This window comes from Aedes aegypti, chromosome 2 (genome assembly GCF_002204515.2).
Source record: "Aedes aegypti strain LVP_AGWG chromosome 2, AaegL5.0 Primary Assembly, whole genome shotgun sequence".
Lineage (NCBI taxonomy): Eukaryota > Metazoa > Arthropoda > Insecta > Diptera > Culicidae > Aedes > Aedes aegypti.
This window is the reverse complement of record NC_035108.1, coordinates 376376290-376396858: the sequence shown is the minus strand read 5'-3', so window position 1 is coordinate 376396858 and position 20569 is coordinate 376376290. Positions and strand designations below refer to the sequence as shown.

Sequence of the window (20569 nt, the reverse complement as noted above, 5' to 3'; positions counted from 1 at the left end):
GCTTGGTCATGCTGAATAGCTGCGCGTTTACCGCTACAACCTTAATAATTTGGTAAACCGTGGGTGAAGGTAAAGAAAACATATTGATCGATTTTTTATGTAGGAACTGTAAAGGTTAAAAACGTGAGGAGAAAGCAATTTCTATGCACTCGCGATCCTGCTATGAAAATGATATGGCCCTAAGCACACTTGGATATTATATTGCAAAAAAGCTCAAAAACCTGCTATGCAGTTTGAAAGCGCGCATAATTTAAATTTAGGACTCACTTGTCCAATTGAAAATCAAGTTACTCAGGACTTCGGAAGCATTCTCAATCAACAGAACGTTTTTGAAAACTCCTGGAAGACTGGTTTGGAAGAAGTAAGAACTATTATTTAAAAAAAAAAATCAAATGTGTGAAAGCTCGTGGCGTCAATGAAATTGTTAACATCCCCATAAAAAAACTTCCAGCTTATCTTTCTTAGTTGATATATTTAACAAATGTTTGCAGTTGTCATTTTTTCCTGGCAAATGAAAAATTTGTACCAATTTTAAGAGGAAAGTAACCATCAACGTTTTACGAATTTTCAAAACCAGTTTTTTTTGCTTAAAATCGAAGCAATACTCATGAAAATCTATCGTTGCATTGCACTTGTTATCTGTAATGTAATAATAGATTTTCAAGAGGACTTATTTAAATTTGAACAAAAAATCTGTTTTTTTTTAGTTTTCGATGATCGCTGATGATTGAATGATGAATTCTTGAGCCTTAAGGCTAAGTAGCCCGTCATTCGTTTTGGCAACAATGATGACTTTTCAACTTGCATTTCAAAGTGATATAACTCAGTCTTGATAGTTTATATTGACTTCAAAAAGTATCACTGTACGCGCTAACATGCATAAAGTATGCTGATACTTTTTCAGCTGTGTCAGTGCAAAACCAACTGATTTTCTTTGATTCGAAATCGTGAGATGAGTTAGCAACAATCATCAATGACGCGTACAAATTTCAATGACGGCCTACTTCGCCTTAAAACCAGACAAAAATCCTTCAGAAGCTTCCGGCTATCGTTCAATCAGCTTGCTTTCCACCATCAGTAAACTTTTTGAAAAGGTCATTTTGAGCGTAATGATGGGTCACATCAAGGAAAATTTAATTGTTGCCAATGAACAGTTCTGATTCCACCATGGACATTCGATCACTCATCAACTTTCACGTGTAACGAATTTGATTGGTTCCAACAAATGGGAAGGCTTTTCTACTAGACGTAGAAAAGCATTCGACTGTATTTGACATGAAAATAAAAATAATTTTCCAACATACATTGTTAGAATCACGGTATACTCAACAAGGTAGGCTATTCCCACGTGTAAACAACGATTTTCAATCAAAACATGTGGCGTCATTCCTATCGTCAAGCATGAGGTTTACAGGATAGTAAAAGAGAGCAAGCCTTGCTTTCTTTTGCACTCGTTCGAGTTTGCGATAGGAATGACGTCACTGCCAAATGTCATTTTTCGGAGTATAATACCTTGCTTTTTTTGCCGTGGTTCGATTGATTCAAAGTTATCTGTCAAATCGTACACTTCAGGTTAATTATCAGAACTCCAGGTCTGTAAGAGCTAATGTTCCTCAAAGCAGCATTTTGGGATCAATATTATACCATATTTTAACATCTGACTCACCTAAGTTACCTCAGGTACGTATGATAAGACGATAAAAAAATCTATAAAAAATGTTAAAACGCTAAAAAAAACATTTGAACTTACCTACAATGCTCAGCCAGTGAATTGCTAGCAAGTTGTGTTGTCAATGGATGCAATTACCGGATTGCTTGGCTTTCGTACTTCAGATTCCTTCAGCGCACGACGAGTCGATAGAACGATAACGATAGTGACGATGGCGGCGTTGAAATAAAAGATCCGGAAATTATGGTAGAAGTGCTTCTGCTGCAAAAGTGTACACTCTTCGAAGAGATATGGAAAAAACAGAAGGAAAAATATCTCGGAAAGTAGGTTAAGCTGCTGACACAAAGTTCTTCTTCTTCTGTCTTCTTCTATTCGCCGTAGGTGTCGGTTTCTATCTTTTCCAGTAGAGAAACTTAACTTGCACTAAATATGCCGTTTGAAGTTGGTGGGGGGTAGGGTTCCAAAAATTGACACCAAGAATTTTGACAACACTCTGCAAAAATGCGATCTCTTCTCCACCTGCTAGTCAATTCTCCACTCCACTATTTTCCCACGATATTCACCTTTCACTCCACCCAAAACTCTGTCCTAACAACCACTTCTGATTCCTTCGCGACGACAATCCACAAACGTCTCCAGAACAAACGAAAACTTCAGGGGGATATCTTCTTCGATGTAGCTCCTTTACGCGTGGGGCACGGCTCAACTCGCAATCTCTACCTCCTCCTCGTTTCACTCTCAAGCTTCCTCAGCACACGTTCCTCAGGATTTGCTTCCTTTCTCCTCTAGCCGGGCTGTCTCCAGACTGGCCCTCCTCCTATTGGTTAACGGACGGCGAGGGATGAGACTTGATTCGATGATGGGAAACGGCGTGTGTGTGATTGTGATTGCGGTATGTGCGCGGTATGGCGGATGACGACGGCGATTGGGGCGCGTGCCACGACGAGGGGGGCGTCTAGCTTATTTGTGTTGTGCCTGGCAGTACTCTGCGCTGTCTAGCTGAAACTCCATAGAGGTTGGAACGAGTCGCCACAGCTGCAATCGAGAGAAAGAATTTTGCGAAAGATGAGGATTAGTGCATGTATTCGAGGTTTTTCTTACTGTTAGCATGGGCGTAGCCAGAGGGTGGCCGATGAAAATTAAAATGAAATCAACTGGTGAACTGCATATCTTTCTACAATTAACACATGGACTTTTACAGATTTTTCATGTCAGTTGGAAATTAAGTGTCAACCATAGCGTTGACTCATAACTGTGAGGTAGCGAGAATAGAAAAAAGCACTGGAACATGCACTTACAATGATCTACCTGTTATTTACCGTGCAGCTAAACTATTAAAACTCTGATCCATAACTCTTGGCTTCACAAACATAATATTATTATATCAGAATACCCATAACCATTTCCGTTACAGATTTGTACAGAATATTCAACTGAACCCGATTCTTAGTAAAGAAAATGATGTTTTATACAAAAAAATAGTATGATCGTATTAAAACGATACGAGTATCATAAATCTCATTTTGATGACAAATTACTGGATTTGTCATTGAAATCGCTTGGAACCCCCTGGTGAAAATCTTGACTACACCCAAGACTGTTAGTTCAAGAGGATCTCAGTAGGATGATGGAATATTAGTAGCGGTAATATTATATGATGCCAAACGTTACGCCGCCGTTCGTTTCAACGACCGGGAACGTCGTCTTCGCGTCGCAGTAGATTGAGATTTTCGAAGAATGTGTTGGATCTATGATTAGATTGAAAACAACAACGAAAATCTTTTGGATCGGTGCCATCTGATGCCGATCGTAATCAAACGGTGTGCCTTACTCGCGAAACCTGTTGATGTACATTGATGAATGTACATGTGCCGTCTCATTATTTTTGAGTGATTGACGAAAAATCAGGCAACCATTCGTCTGAGACGTATTTGATAATTGAACGGGTTTGTTTAATAATTCCTACTGAAATTTCTTCATAATTTCATCTACGGATTCTCCGCCGTATTCCCTGGAAATACGTATTTCGTATAGAATGTAGAAAAAAATAACAATTTCAGCAATTAGAATTGACTAGTTAAAAAAATTCACATCTGATAAACCTTGTTATAAAGCTCCCCCTCATGGCGGTAAACTTCAAAGCATGTTCCAAATAACTTATTAGCCTCTGCTTTATAAGTAGTAAAAATAGGAAATAAAGACATTACCATTACAAGTAAAACTTCTTGCGATATTTATTCGGTGGCCGTCTTACCCCATAGTTCTGAAAAATACGCTATTTTGTGAAGCTATTTTCTTTTTAAATGGCACAGGGCTTATAAGAAGATGAGACTAATTTACTTAAGATGGCTCACTTATCACAAATTCCGCTAGCCGTTACTCGCGCGAGTAACAAAGTAGTAGCAAGCACTCTTGACTCTAGACAAGATTTTATCATAAATTTTAGGACCCTATTATTCCAGCAATTTCTATAGAAAATCTTCCTTAAGGGTTTAAAAGTTGCGTTGGACAATTACTCGTTGCGTTGTCATAAATCAGAAAATTTCAACATCGTTGGTGTTTGACAGTCTCCATACTGTTGTATCTCCACACCGCCCCAAATTGTCGGCGATGGCTGTCAGTCTGTGTGATTATTATGAAGAAATATGACAGAAGTGGATTCCACTGGGCACTTTCGTTTGGACTGGTGTTTTCAGTTGTTCAATGTCTTTTATCGATTTTTGAGTTAGCTTCTGATATGGTTTTTGTCAGTTGCAAAATTGCTTCTGACTCGTTGAGAAATTCACTGCACCTCGATGTCATTCAAATGCAGTTTTTCCTTAGCCAACAGCCAAACATGGATTCACTTGGTTGTTGGTTGGTGCCCATTTGCATCCGAACGCTTTTGAAAAGCTATAGGGATGATCCTTGACCGCCTCTCGCAAGACACTCTCCCGTAAGTTTTATTATCTGTGAACGACCAACGGTGTCAACAAGCCCAAGTGCAGAAGTATGTGAGTTCTTCTTCTTTCTGGCATTACGTTCCAAACAGCTTCTCAGTTATTATTTGGGGATCTTTGTTTTCTAAATGACTATTTTATTGCATTCGTATACTTAATTTACCCCCCATAAAGATCCTCGACCGGTGGGATTCGAACCCACAGCATGGTATTGCCGAATAGTTGTGCGTTTACCACTACGGCTATGTGTGTGTTAGTATGTTTGGCGGTTCAGGTTGGATACTTCCCGGGAATGTCGACTGTTGGTGAATGATACATTGTAAATCACATCGGGCTGTTTAAAATTTCTAATTTCATGATTGAGAAGCCAATGGGAAAATCACTGTCCCGTTCGTTCCGTTGATACCGTCAAGTTAAGCCTCGTTAGCGTTCGTTGTCCGATTGTCACGATAATGCCGTTTGTTCTATTTTCGGGGGGAAGATTACTTTGGCAGTGATTGCCGAGTGTAAATATTGCGGGCCGGGTGTTTTCATTTCGAGCTCATTTTGCTCGGATTTCTTTTGGCAACAACAAACACTGCGGTGACAGGTCAGAGAAGATGATGGCTTTTTTTACGAACCATTTCACTTTTATATTTTGTTTGATATGTTTGTTTCTGTCTTGATTCCACCCTCGGATGGTGATCGCACGTTGTTAAACGGGAAAGTGTAATGAGATTATTACTTATCCCAGACTCGTTTTAAAATAATGACTGTTTATTTATCTCGTGAAACTACTGAAGGATATGTTTGACTTGATTTCCTTTGTTTTTGTAGGCGATCAGAATACTTGACATGCTTGCATAATGGTCGTATGTTAGTTTCTTATGCAGGCTTTATTTTGCTCATCTTGATCTGATAGATGGAGCGACCTCGTATGCTCACAACAATTATGAGTCAGCATTCGATGTTGGTTGAAAAATCCGTGGCTGAGAGAGTGGAGAGAAACGTTGGCTCTATCCAAACGCACATCTTCCATTTGACAGCTCTAGCTTACTGCGAGGCTCTGCAAACACATCATTATTGCTTTTGGGATGAACTGAAGTTGGTTTCTCCGTCAACGCAAGAGCATAATTTCGCTTTCCTCTTTGCCCTTTTGGGCAAAGAGCTACAAAGAGACAACGAAGAGCTGTCTGGAAATGCTCTTCCCCGAACTGAGAAGTGGGAAAAAATGCTCTTCCCCTAACTGAGAAAGGGAGAAAATATTCTCTTTCTCTTTTAAGCACTGAGTTTGTCAAAACAAAATCTTCACCACTGTGGGAATGAAAATAACCAAACACAATCGTTTAAACTCTTCATCCCGCAGAGCTCGTACGCTCAGTTTGTGTGTGGGTAAAATCGCTTCTCTTTTGTAGTTGATCATTAAAAGGGGGAGAAAGAGGATAATTCAAGAGCAAGGAAAAAGCCTGTTCTTATGTACCATGTATGAGAAACTTTTAAACTTTAAAGCGAAAACCTTTCAAGACTTTCTGATGAAACTAGAGATCATGGAGTCGTGAGTTCGATTCTCACTGAGAAGACGTGTAACTTATTCGCAAAACTTCACATCAATTTGTCCATCTAATCCAATTGCAAAGTATTTGTAATGTTTAGCTTTTCGGTAGTTGTTAAACTTCCACTCGGCTGGTTAGCCATAAACCACGATTCATAATTAAAAACAAGCATCTGAGTTCATTTATCCAAAAAGCGTCATAAGTCTGCTTTTGGAAGAGCGCGTTTCAGTAAGAAGTATCACATCCTTTGGAAATCTGTGATTTCAAATGAGTGGGGATCCTGAGATTTTGGAGAGATTAGCAAGAATCCGGCAGAAGTTTTTAGGGTTTCTATACAAATTTCTGGAAATCATTGGAAATCTTTCGAATCCGAAATTCTGGGATTTCAGTAGGAATACTTCTAGGATGCATGTAGATATTCCAGGGTATTCTTTGATTCTAGTAAGGAATATTAGAATCAAAAGGAATTCTGGACCTTAGACAGGAGTTAGTGAAAGTTAGGAGTTCTAGTGGTTTACAACACTCTAAAATTTAGAATATACACCTAAATTTTTGAGTGTTGGATCCCAATTGGTGATCAGAAAACCTGGAGAAAGCTCTAAGACTCCAGTATGAATTTTGAGATTGTAATGAGATTTCTAAGTTATCAAAGCTTCTAAGTTCTGAAATTTTAGTTGTAATTCCGGTTTTATTGTCAGTATTCTAAGATTAACCCGTATAGGCCTGAGTGAAAGAAAAAATACTGAAACCCTCACCGCTCAGCGAATTCTTGACGGATTCAAATGATTTTTTGTCTGTTCACTGGCCCACATATCTAGTTTCTAGAAGTAGCCAGAAGAACTCGGAAATATTCCTGTGGCCGCAGTTATTCCGGTGGGTCACTGGGTCAAGTCGGGTAAAAAGGGCTATTTTTTGGGACATGCCAAGTTACTTTTATTTATTTACAATGACAATAAGTTTAATTTGCATAAATCATTTAGATCTGATATTCAACATTACAAATTAAGAGTTTTGTACCGTTTAAAATGTACTGGATGTCGCTATTTGGACGTAATGCCCGGAAGAACCGTCTATAGATTTGTTGGATACTTAACCGTTTCAATTATCGAAAAGTAAAAAACAAACATAATTGTGCACTAAGTAAAATGCCTTCCCATAAGCTTGGCAAAGATGTTCAGATACAAATTGGCCACTTTATTGTAAGTTTGAGGCGTCCCGGGATCCCAAAATGGTCATTTGTAGGATCAATAAAATGCAAAACTCATAGTTGTCCAATTCAATGGTTTCTCAAAAGGTTTACACTGATGCAATTTTATTAAAATTCCGTCATGTAGTGGCCACATTATAAAGAAATTACGGGGGGCAGTGTTGAGTTCCGGTTGAAATCCATGGTTTCAATGACAATTCCCCTGGGATTTCGTGTAAGGTTTTCTGGCACTCCAATTGGAATTCTATGATTCTGGTATTTTGGGTGGGAATTTTGATATTTTGCAAGAATTCTGGAGGGATTTCTGCAAATCCTGTAGGAGCTCTCAGGATTCCCATATGAATTCTGGGTTTTGATTAAAATTCTGTAAGTAAGAAATCCAAGATTTATTGGAAACTATAGAAAGCGTGCAGATTTCATGAAGGGTGTTTGAATTTGTTAGAGCGAATGCTGAATTTCAATAAGTAGTTAGAAATTCCGGCGCGAGTTCTGGGCATCCAGTTGGAATCCTTGGATTCCTGGAAGAATTCTGAGGTTTTGATAAGAGCTCTGGAATTTCAGTAGAAATTGAGAGTTCTGGTTTTATGGGCAGTTTTCTAAGATTTAAGGGAGATTGCTGGAGTTTTAGGTAATTTTTAGATTCTGGTGTTTTTTTTTGGGATTTTGGAATTTCAAAGATTATTCTGAAACAGCGAAGCGAATTCTGTCTTGAAATTCCGGCGCGAGTTCTGGGCATCCAGTTGGAATCCTTGGATTCCTGGAAGAATTCTGAGGTTTTGATAAGAGCTCTGGAATTTCAGTAGAAATTGAGAGTTCTGGTTTTATGGGCAGTATTCTAAGATTTAAGAGAGATTGCTGGAGTTTTAGGTAATTTTTAGATTCTGGTGTTTTTTTTTGGGATTTTGGAATTTCAAAGATTATTCTGAAACAGCGAAGAGAATTCTGTCTTGAAATTCTGAAAGGAATGATGGGATCTGTAAAAAATCTTTTGATTTATGAAGTATTGGTATTTCGACAGAAATTTTTAGATTTCGGTTGAAAATTTCACGATTTCAGTAGCATTTACTCAGGGTGTTCAAAAACTTCGGTGATACTGGTATAATTTCTAGATTTTTTTTTTTAATTTTAGAAGAACCCTGGGATTTCAATACGAACGTTCGGATTCCGAAAGCAAAACCGAAGAATTTTGTTTGTTTTACGAATTCCGATGGGAGTTCTGGGGTTTCAACAGATTGAGATTTCGTTAGGACCTCCTTTGATTTCTATGTACACCACTGGACTCCGTAAGTAATCCTGGTGTTTCGTGAGAAATTTTAGTTATATTTATTGGTATAGCTTATTTATAAATGGCAAACTAGAATTTTGTAGGGTATTTCATGATTCTGATCAGAATCCTGGTTATTTGTAGGGAATCGCAGAATATAAAGAGAAACCTTCCGTTTCAATAATTATTGAAGCTTAAGATTTCAACTTTTCAGAAAAAATATAAAACTCTGAAAAAAATTTTTTTACATGAAAAAATATAAAAATTTGCAAAAATCTAGTTTTTTATTTTTTTTCATGTAAAAAAATTGATCAGTTTTATTTTTTTCTGAAAAGCTGAAATCTCTTAAGCATTCATTCCATAAGAAAAGATTGGAAATCGGTTGAGCTGTTCAAAAATAATGATTTTTTTTTTAAATAAATAATCTAATGCGCTGAGACCTTCAGTGTGTGTCAATTAAAAATGACTGATTTTTTATTTTCAAAAAAAAAAATATATCTCACAAACTAAAAACATATATCGCTGAAAATTTGACACTAAACGTAAAATTTTCTGAACTTTCAAGAAAAAACTGAAAACAGCAATAGAAAAGGGGCTATCCCGTTGCCTTCAAAACACGAAAAACAATCATTTTTGATTTTTTTTTCATGTAAAAACAATTTTCGTGAAATTTTATATATTTTTTTAAATTTAAAATCTTTAGCTTTCATTTAGTCCAAGAACATTGAAAATCGGTCAAGCGGTTCAAAAATAATAATAATAATTTTGCAAAGTCGCGACAGTGTATACGAAATTTCTGAAGGTTTAGCGAGTGTGTCCATTCCAAATAAGTTTTCCAATCCCTGAATTTTTCCCGTATGCCCAAGAAAATAAAAATGCGGATGACTATCCTGCGGATTATCCAACGACTTGCATAAAATATGAACAAATCTGGAGGACTTGATCTAACTTATTTATGCCTTAGCTTCAATTAAATTTATAAAGCTTAAAGCGAAGAAGGCCGTCATTGAAATTTTAACTAACATTGCCAGCTGCAATTCCAAAATGGCTACCAAAACGATATCTCCAAAGATTTGATAAAGAATCTCGTCAAAAACTTCACGAAAAACTGGCCAAGAGTGCATAAAGAACCTTTGTGTTTATTCATTCATCGAAGATCTTGCAATGAAATTTGTCGTGGATGATTGGAAAAATTCGCTGTAAACCTGCAGAAATCCATTCAAAACCTCTTCAGGGGCCTAATAAGAACTTTGTCATGGTCAAACTAATCCAAAAAAAAGCGTCATCAAAAATCAATTTCACAAATAACTCCAGAAATCCGCCAAACGGAACTTTTTATTGACCTGTCAAGAACTTCAGAAGATCTCCCAAAATATAAGCCATATATTTTAGCTTAGCTTTTAACCAACCTCTACGACCCTACTACAATATTTCAAGCAGAATCAGCCAAGGATCTTTTCTAGAATCCACCAAAAACCTTATTAGCAATCTACTAATAACAGTTTTAGTTATCTCTCAGAAATATATTTCAAGACACTGCTCAATTATCGGTTCGATTCCCGTTAGGATTCCAGCAAAGATCTCATTGAAAATTTGCCATGAATTTGAATAAAAATCTAACAATAATCTCGCCAAGAACCTTGCCAGGAATCATTATAAACCTTTCTAGAAATGTTTCATAGATCTCAATCGTTAACTATCTTTCTTCACTTCACCAAAAAATAGTGATATTGGGAAGTACGAGTGGTAGGCAGTCGTGCACCTTCTGGAAGAAATTTCACTCATAGTGTTTAAAGTTTAAAGAAACCAGGTAGTCTTATATTTGAAATACATATTTTCCCGGAGTGTTCTTTAAATTCCCGAGTTTCCCGTATTTTCCCGGTCATTTGTAATTCCCGGATTTCCCGGATGGATGGACGGACACCCTGCAACCGTCTATTCGGCCAAAACCTATGGCGCATGATTTTTGAGCATATTATTAGAATCAAAGAGAAGATATATTTTGTCCTTTTAATAAAAATCTGGGATGGAATACTTGCCCAAAATCCGCTTTGTCATATTTAAACTTTAATTTTAAGAATAAGTCCAAATTTGGACCTTGACACTTTTGACCATGTTTGACGTTCACTTCACTTAGCCGACAAAAACGCCACAGGAGTTTTACTCTCTAACACTGGGATTGTTTCTAACTGACGTTTCGGACAAGGCGTGGAAAACAAAATACACCCAGAATTTGAGCTTACACCAAGGGGTGCGAAAAAATCTCAAAAACCGTAACAATATGTGTTATAGACTTAAACCAGTGAAAAACATTCAAAATTTGAGTAAACTTGTGATTCTGGCCTAAACTTAAGCGTTTGGCACTCAAAATTGGGGCAGGGCTTTATGACCCTATTATTTGAACAATTTCTCAAACTAGATCAGAAATAATATTTTGTATTTTTTTTAAAGAAATTTGATTAGGAATATTTGAGAATGACTGCAATATATGCTGTAGCATTTTCTGGCGGAGGCTCGAAATAAATATTTTTGAAGAATTAATAAAAAATGTATCTGAGAAAATGCTGGAAATGTTTGCTAGAGTTTTCTAAGGAAAGATCTTTTTGGAAAATATCTAGTGCATAAGATGAAATAAGGAGAAATTCCTAAAGGAATGATTGATCAATCGTTGAAAATATTGAAGAAATGATTGATGAATTAACTGGAAAGAAACTGGAACATGAATTGATTTCTAAAGATTTACTCCACAGTCGAATCCTTCAGAAGGAAATACTTAAAACACATTGAACGGAAACCCTAAAGACATTTGTGGAAAAATGATTGGAATAATTGTTGTAGTATTTGTTGCAGTGCAATCCTGCATTTGACAAATGTTGAAACAAACCCCTTTTTTTTAGACAAACCTAATGAATAAAAAAAACCCTTCAATCGTTTCCAATCATTGGGGTCGAACAGAAATTCAGTAATTCCTCTGTTTTCCCGGGACACTTCTCAATAGATGTCCTGGAATAATCCCTGAAGGAATTTTGGAGCAATCCCTGAGACCAACAGTGAACGAATCCATAGAGGAATCTATATAAAAACTATATCTATATAACTTTATGTATATAAAAATGAATGAACGAATAATTGGAAAAAAAAATGGCGCAGTAACTTCTTGAGGAATTCTTGTAGTGTTTCTTGAAAACATAATCTAATGAAATTCTTCAATAACTTTTCGAAGAACTTTTGCAGGAATCTTTGGAAGATCTGGAAAAATAGATGAAAAAATTTCTGGAGGAAATTTCTGTGAAAATTACTGGAAGCAGTTATGTTGGATTTCTTGGAGCAAGTTCTAGAGAACTTCGTCTAAAATTCCTCGAAAAATCGGTAGGTTTTGCAAAGTAGATTTTCACCGGAAATAGTTGTGAGAAATGAATTCATTTTTGTGGAAATCAGGGAGGAGCCGGTACCCTGGTGGACAGTTTCTAGAGGCTCAAATTACTGAAAGAAAGCATAGGTACTCCTTGAGGAATTCTTGTAGGGGTTTCTGGAAAACAATCCTAATGAATTTCTTCAAACACTTTTGAATAAGTCCTTGTAGATTTTTATGGAAGTACTCCTGTAGGAATCTTTGGAAAGTGTACGTGAGCAACTACTGGGTAAATCTGTGGATCCAGGTAGACAAATCTCTTTAAGAAAACGTAAAATAGGATTTTGGAAAATTTTCAGAGTAATACCTGAGTAAATTTGAGATAGTTCCAATAAGAGTTCACTGCGAGAAATTCTGAGTTTAGAGACCATTTTGGTTAAAAAAAAAGATTTTTAAAACTTTTCATTAAAATAGAGGTTTATCAACGTCTTGCTTTAGAATAGAGACAAAGGCTTTAAAAAAAGACCTGCTATCAGCCTTGCATTTTATGAATAATAAATACTTTCATAGGAAGGTTTCAATAGGAATAATGTCAAGACAATTTTTAATGCGATTTGATGAAAAAATAAAGAAACATCAAAACGGCGAATTAACAAACAAAGCTCACAGTCAATAACTGTGAAAATGCTGTTCAAGATTCGGTTGCAATGCAAGTGGGGTCTATCCCTATAGACTAAGATATACTGGACAAAGATCTAACTAATCTATCTTTGTCCGAAAGTTACAGACATTTTTTTTCGAAATGATTCCGTGTTCACACCGTCTCCATCAACTGGAACAATCATCGTGCGGTGTATCATATGCATCTGTAGTATAATCTACAAGATTTCCTCCGTTTCAGCCATAGTGTTCACCAGCAAACGTACAGACAAGGGTGCTAGATTCCTGCTCCCAGTCAGTGATGTGCATCGAGTGAAACAAACAAATGTGCTCATCGAAAACTGCGCACCGCTCGGTGGTCAGGCTTGCACCCTCGTGCCGCGTCACATTCCAACGTGCATGACCGGCTTAACCAAATGCCGACAAAGTGAGCTTCTGGTGAGGTACGAGAACAACAACAGCACAGCTAACCGACCAGTGGAGTACAACAAAATTGTATCAACATTATATAAAAAAAATCTTATAAATGACAAATTTTGTTCTATTGTTGTTAAATGCACTCTGAGTTGGTGGTTTAGTTAGAACCTAATTGAAACAAAATCAATTTTAAATTCGAAAATAATTTTAAAGAATCTGAAAAGCTATTGCTATACACGCGCAGCTTTATTTCATGTCAAAAAATAATAAATTTTTGGTATAGTTCAGTTATGGAAAATATTTTTTTCTAATTTAACAATTCGGTCGTCGCACGGTCGACCATCGCCAGACGGACCACGCTGACGCAGTGTACGAAAAGCGAGGTTATATGGTACGAACACAACAGCGCGACTGCTGAAGTGTTAAAACATTCTATGTTGAATTTTTGATTAAATTCTAGAATATTTTGTTTACATTTGGTATGATGTAAAGAAAAATTTGTTATTATGGTTGTTATTTTGTTATGGGGCCTTCCTTAGCCGAGTGGTTAGAGTCCGCGGCTACAAAGCAACGCCATGCTGAAGGTGTCTGAGTTCGATTCCCGGTCGGTCCAGGATCTTTCGTAATGGAAATTTCCTGGACTTCCCTGGGCATACAGTACCTTCGTACCTTCCACACAATATACGAATGCAAAAATGGCAACTTTGGCAAAACAAGCTCTCAATTAATAACTGTGGAAGTGCTCATAAGAACACTAAGCTGAGAAGCAGGTTTTGTCCCAGTGGGAACGTTATGCCAAGAAGAAGAAGAAGGTTGTTATTTAATTACCATGCAGTCAAAACTATGACATTTTTTTGTCATTCTGTTGTAATCCACTGGTCGGGTACCCATAACACTACGGATGGGTGTGGCGCAAAAATGTGTAAAATCATTCATACGAATTGTTTTTGTATTGCATCCGGCGTTCTCTGATTTCATTGTCAATTCCAGTTAAATTGCTTTGCAAACTCTTCCAGACCGTACCGCACCATACCATACATTCGTCGACCTCTGACGATAAACTTAGGAGAAAATCGTTCGACACGTAGCCAAATATGATTGATGGACATTCCTTCGGGATTCTGCACCATCCCAACCCGTCGGTGGTGACGTTTGCTTGCTTGCAAGTTAATTAAATCTACAGCAGTTCTTCGGAATGATATCATTCCATCGTTTTGCTAATCGATGATTCACAAATTATGTCACACCAAATTGGGACTTTGTCGACTTTCTTCCCGCCATTGTCACACTTTTTGCATGACATCTCCAAAAACATTACAGAATTTGCCAAGCTGTGCCTTACTCCCTCTCAACCTAGGAGCTTAACATAATTTGTGCATGACCCCTAAGGATGGTTAACTGATTCGAACTACCAAGTGATGAGGGCACTTGAAAGGGGTTACACATGTTGAAGAGGGTTCCTCTTTTGTTTGAACTGATATGTGTTCAAAATCGAGCTTCGTTTCCTGGAATGCTTGCTAGACATCCGGATCGACAGTCGGTATTTGTATGATTTGTTGAGAGAATTTTGCTCAAACATGTATGAAAATGACGTAAACCATACTGAGTAAGAGATGCATGTAGGGCTTCATCAGACTGTTGTGCGAAGTGTATTTGCTTTGTGTCGGTCTCGTTTGGGGTACCACGGTGTGTCTGAAATCGTAAATTAACGAAAAATTACTATTCTCTGAAATCTGAAAATGTTAGCCATAACTGGAACATTTTCCCTAAAAAATTCACGAATAGTACACTAGGATACAATGGTGAATTCAGAATTGATTATATTTCTCGTTAAAAACGGTCTCAGCCACACCGCGGGTACGCGTGTGTGAATCGTTTAGACTGCGATGACGTGCATCGGCGCTGGATATTCAAAACAACAAATTTGCCATGGTTTGCTGGATGCACTAATAGACGTCTGGTATCAAGCAAATTATGATGAATCCAGGGGATGTACAAATCGAAATGCTCAGACAATCGAGACGATACATTTTGATCACAAATGAAACGGAAAAAAAAAGAGCAGACTACCAAGATTCCCAACCTTGTGCAGCTAGCTCGACCTAGATCAAAATGACAATGAGCTATTGCGGCGACCAATGCAAAGCAATTCTGCTGAATTTATAAATGATTCCACTGAAAGTGTTCGAGCAAGATTTATTTTCCCAAATGAGTCAATTAGCTCACAGCTGCTCATCCTATTTCACCTCAGCAGCAGCAGTTGTTGATGTTTTCGCTTCAGCGGATCTGCAAGATATTCTGCGCGCGATCATCAACTAGCAAATCTTTCGCACAAATTCGCTTTAGTTTCACCGACGAACAGGAACAATGTGCACTAGAGGGAACCGAAAAGTTTAACATTTTCAATTTGAAACGATACATCTTAACTTGAAAATAGCTTACTTTGGTTCTCAGACATCTTAATCGTATCGAAAAAAATGTTCAAGTAGCTCTAGTGTATGGTATAAGCAAGACGGATGGTGAAAAATGATTAACTGGGCCACCCTAATGCACGTTCCTGTTGTATGTAAACACCACGCGCTTCAGAATCGATGCCGCCTGTGTGCAAAACAAGGTCAGCCGGCGTCACCACCATTAGGATAAGTATCGAGGCGGGGTGGAGAAATTTAGCACATGATGTACTTTGTTTTCACAAGTGTATACCCTACAGCTGAATTATATTTTTTCTAGATAGGAGTACGCTATCGAGATGGATAAAAAAAACGATTTTGCTGTCACACCCCCCATTAAATTCATACTGTGAAGAGTACTTGATGATCTGATACAGTGAATCCGAAACTGTGAAGCAGTACTGGAAATGTATGCATCACGAAGCACCTCACGAGTGTAAACCAACGCAAAAAACATGACATACTCGCGAACCAGGTTTGTCTGAGTGAGTTCACACCCGCCTACTCGGGAGAACATACCAAAAGAAATAGCAAAAAGTTCGCGAACATTTGCACGCGAGTAATCGAACGAGATGTGATTTAATATATTTTGACAGAAAAATCAAATGTATATCCATCAATTCGACAATGAACTACCAGTTTGTGGTAAAAAAAACCCTTGAAATCAAGAAATATCGGAGGGTAAATAGATTTTTTTTTTCAAAAGCGCAATTGACTCAGTACAGCTCCGAAAACGTTCACGAATAACATTGGCTTCGTTTACTCATGAGCACGACAGATGCGAGAAAATAAGCACTCTGATGCTCGCTAGCATTTTTTTATCGTCCCTCTTTTTTTTTAAAAAAGACACTACACGTTAATGCTTCCAGTGGGCTAGTTGCCCTTTGAAGGAAGCACCACACTAGACAACGGACTAGCATGCAACGCCCAGTGGCACAGTCGGAAAACATTCCTCTCGAAAAGTTTTTCGGCCTGAGGCGGGAATCGAACCCACACTCCTTAGCACGATGCGGCTAAATGCCTCGGTGACACTAATCGCACGGCTACGAAGCCATCCATGTTCGGGTCAAATTGAGTTTCCAAGGCGTAGTTTGAAAAATATTACTTTTCTAGAAAATATCCTCGCAAATCCAATGAGTTCTAATGTATGTTTGAATGCGTTTGATCATGTGAGTTTCACTTTTTTGACTATCCGAAGTTGATGAGACAAAACTTCAAATAATTATTGTTCAAAGTTTCGTTCCAACAACTTTCAGATGAGAAAGAAGATATAACAAAAACCAATTATTCAAATTGAAACAACCATTTAAAATTCAGGCATATTTATGAAGGAATCACTGATAAATGCCTGGAGAAATTACTAAAGAGATTGCAGGAGGTACTCCTTTAAGCAGTGGTTCTCCACGTTTTATAAGCTGCGACCCCCTTTGACGATCTTCAAACACCTCGCGGACCCCTAAAATCAATGTTTATTGAAACCTGTCGAAGATGATTTAATGTATTGCGCTTGTTATCCACAACAGATAATGCAAGATTTCTGCTGTGACCAACTGGATTTATCTATTAAAAGTTGAGTGCTAGTACTGAATATAACCACTAAGGCATTCGCTTTGGCATTGGGGGGTTTCTCGGTCAAGTTGTTTGAAACTTGGCAGGAAAATGCACATAACGAGAATAATTGTTGCAAAATGTGAGCTTTGTAGCTTTAAGCATAACCTCTGTCAAAAGTACTAGAAATATGATACGCTACCCTACTGGGAAATATCCCAACATAATTCTCGCCAACAATTCGTCAAGGATAGTCCCAGTAGTTGATTGAAAATTTTCTCAGGGTATTCCCCAACGAATTCATCAGAAATCCGAGAATATATTGCCAAACAAAAATACAAACGACTTGAACGACTTGATAATAAGCTTTTAAGCCAATTATCGGCGTTGTAAAAAATCTGTTAATAAATTTGCCAGGAATTCTCCGAAAACCAGATATTTAGTAAGCATCTTCGCAGAAATCTATCCAAAATCACTACGTCGTATGTCAGTCGAAAATCTCATCAGAAAATGCAATGATTTGTGTGGAAACAGGCTAGAAGTTTATTTTGTTTTCAATCCTGTCCAGGGTCCCGAGAAATTGTTCGAAAATCTCGCTCGTCAGGAAGGTAGAAAAGCTGCCAAGGATTAAATCGTAAATATTCCAAAAAATACCTATGGTTATTTCCAGAAACGATCTAAGTTCATTTTTCAAGCACTTATTGGCAAAATTAGAGTATTAAATGATTAAAATATGTATTTCAAATATCAAAAATCAGTAATAAATTTCTCTTGCAAAACAAGAGCTAGGTAAAAGATTCTTCACATTTATTAAAAAATTCAAGAAAAAACTATCCTAATTTTCAAAGGCTGTGCCCCCTGGGACAACCTGGGGTCCGCGGACCACCGATTGGGGAACCCTGCCTTAAATAATCTCCAGAGAATTTACTCAAATATCTTTGGAAAAACTTTTTTCGAGGAATTCAGGCAGAAATCATCACTGGAATCCCTGAAAAGAATTCTTGACAGAAACTTTGGAAGAGAAAGTGGTGATTTTTTTGAGAAATTTTTAAAGCAATCCTTGAAGTAATTCCTGAAAGTATCATTGTAAAAATCCGATAGAAGCTTTTGCAAAAAAAAAAAGATAGGTGAAATTCCTTATAAAAATCTTGGGAAAGTATCCTCGAGGAACATCTCATAATAAGTCTTGAGTGATGTTGAAGGGATGTTGATTTTTTTTTTGGAATCCCAGTAAGAAGGCTTGCAGAAATCCAAAGAGATTTCTAGGGAATAGATAAAATCGTGAAAATTTGTAGCGAATGCTGGAATAATTTATGACAAACCATGCTGGAAACATTCCTAAGGAAATTCCTGCAAGAATCTCTGAAAGAGATGTAGGATATCTTGGAGTAATATTTACAGGAATTCCTGATAAGATATCTGAAGAACCAGTTTGAGCAATTCAAGATGTTTTTTTTTTCTGGAAAACCTGGCCTAAGTTTAGGAGAAATCTCTGGAGTTATTCCAGTAAGTGTTTCAAAATGAAATTTTCATGAAAAATTCTCTAAAAAATACCTGAAGAATCCATAATTATTTTTCCTTCAGGGATTCCTTCCGGAACTCTATATGGAAGATACTTAGAAGGCAAAAAGCCATGGAAGAATTACAGAGAAATTTCTGCAAGAACACGCAGAAAAACATTTCATGTAAAATTCAGCGTTAATCCATGCTCAAAAGAGAATGCTAGAAGTGTCGTAAATTTACAAAACACATCGTGTAAAACTACATCAACATCATGTGAATTTATGCAAATTGTCGCGTAATTGGTAAGAGTTCATGGTGCAATACACGAAAAAAAACTTTCAGACATGCCTCCAGGGATTAATCCATGAATATTTCCAGAAATACTTTGACATATTGCTCCAGAAACACAAAGGATTCCTTTAAAAATATTTCCAAAAATTCCCTGAGGTATACCCCCAATGATTCCACCTGAAATGCCTCCCAGAATTACTTCAGGAATTTCTTCAACTATTGGTCTAGGAATACTTTCAAGGACTACTTTACTGGTTCTCTTAGCAATTTCATGAGAGATTTGGAATTTCTTCATAGATTTCTTTCGTAACGCCTCCAGGGATTATTTAGAAATCCTTGCAAAACTTTCGCCAGAGATTTACCTTAAAGGATTCCTTTGGAAATTCCTACAAGGAATCCTCTAAAAATTCCTTCAGGAATTCCTCTAGGAATTCTCCTTCGAGGATTCTCTTGGGAATTTTAACAGGGATTTGTTCAGCTATTCCTTTAGGGATTCTGACATAAATTTCTTCTAAGATTCTTCTAAGAATATCATCCAGATTAATTCTAGGAATACCTACAGGAATGCCCCAGAAATATTTCATGATATTCCTCGAGGAATGCTTCAAGAGATACCCCCAGGGATATCTCCAGGAATACAACCAGGGATTCAACCATCAATACATTTATTTATTAATTTATGAGTTCATCCAGAAATACCAACAAGAATACATCAAGGAATTCGTCCAAAAATTCCACTAGGAATAACCCATTGTTTCCTCCAGAGATTACACCAGGAATAACTCTAGAAAGCTTCCTAGAAAGCTACTACTTTCTGTGATTCTTTAGAAATAACTTAAGGGTTTTTTAATGGAGTATCTTGATAGATTTCTCCAGGGATACTCACGGGATTCCTAGAGGAATACCTTTAAGGTTTCCTCCATGAATTCCTCCAGGAACACCGACAAAAAACTCCTATCATTCCTCCTAAATTTTTTCCCAAGGTTTTTTTTTCTGGCCTAATTTTAAGGATTCTTTTAACATTTCCCAGGGATTTATATAGTAATTATCCAGGGCTTTCCTAAGTAAAGCTTTCAGGGATTCTTCCATGGATTGCTACAGATATTCCTGCAGGAATGCTTCCAAATTTTCCCTCTGGAATATCTCTAGGGGTTCTTCTAAGAATACTTCTTAAAAACTCTTCAGGAATACCTCCAGAAGTATTGCTCCAGTAACACCAACAAGCATTCCTTCAAGAATATTCCCAAGAATTTCATTAGGAATTTCTCCAAGGATTCCTCCTGAAATACTTCCCAAAATTACTTCAGAGATTTCTTCAAATTTTCCTCCAGGAATCCTTCAGAGACTAATTCAGGTAATCCTTCCGTAGAATTCTCTTATGAAATTTACCAGGGATTCGTTCAGGAATTATTACAGTAATTTCTCCTAGGATCATTCCAAGCATATCTCTAGGGATTTTTCTAGAAATACCTACGTGAATGCTCTACAGAAATATTGCAAGATATTCCTCAAGGAATAGTTCCAAGGAATCTTTCTGAAATATCACCCACAATTCAGGAATTTTTCAAATTCCTCGAGGAATGATTTCAAGGATTCCTCCTGATATACCTCCCAGAATTTCTTAAAACATTTCTAAAGGATTTTTTTCAAGGACTTTTTGAATGCCTCTAGAAAAGCCTCATAGAATAAAATAAGGATTATCTTAGGAATTTTACCAATGATTTGTTAAGGAATTCT

General features: G+C 37.2%; 1 protein-coding gene across 4 annotated transcripts in view; it reads right to left on the bottom strand.

The window, feature by feature from the left end:
• Positions 1 to 20569, bottom strand: part of LOC5572463 (protein tyrosine phosphatase type IVA 1) — a 197343-nt gene that overhangs the window by 31291 nt on the left and 145483 nt on the right. For all 4 annotated transcript variants that reach the window (XM_021846792.1, XM_021846793.1, XM_001660360.2 and 1 more), the window contains one exon: positions 1751 to 2704. The gene's annotated coding sequence lies outside the window, so the exon portion shown is untranslated. The remainder of the gene's footprint in view (positions 1 to 1750; positions 2705 to 20569) is intronic.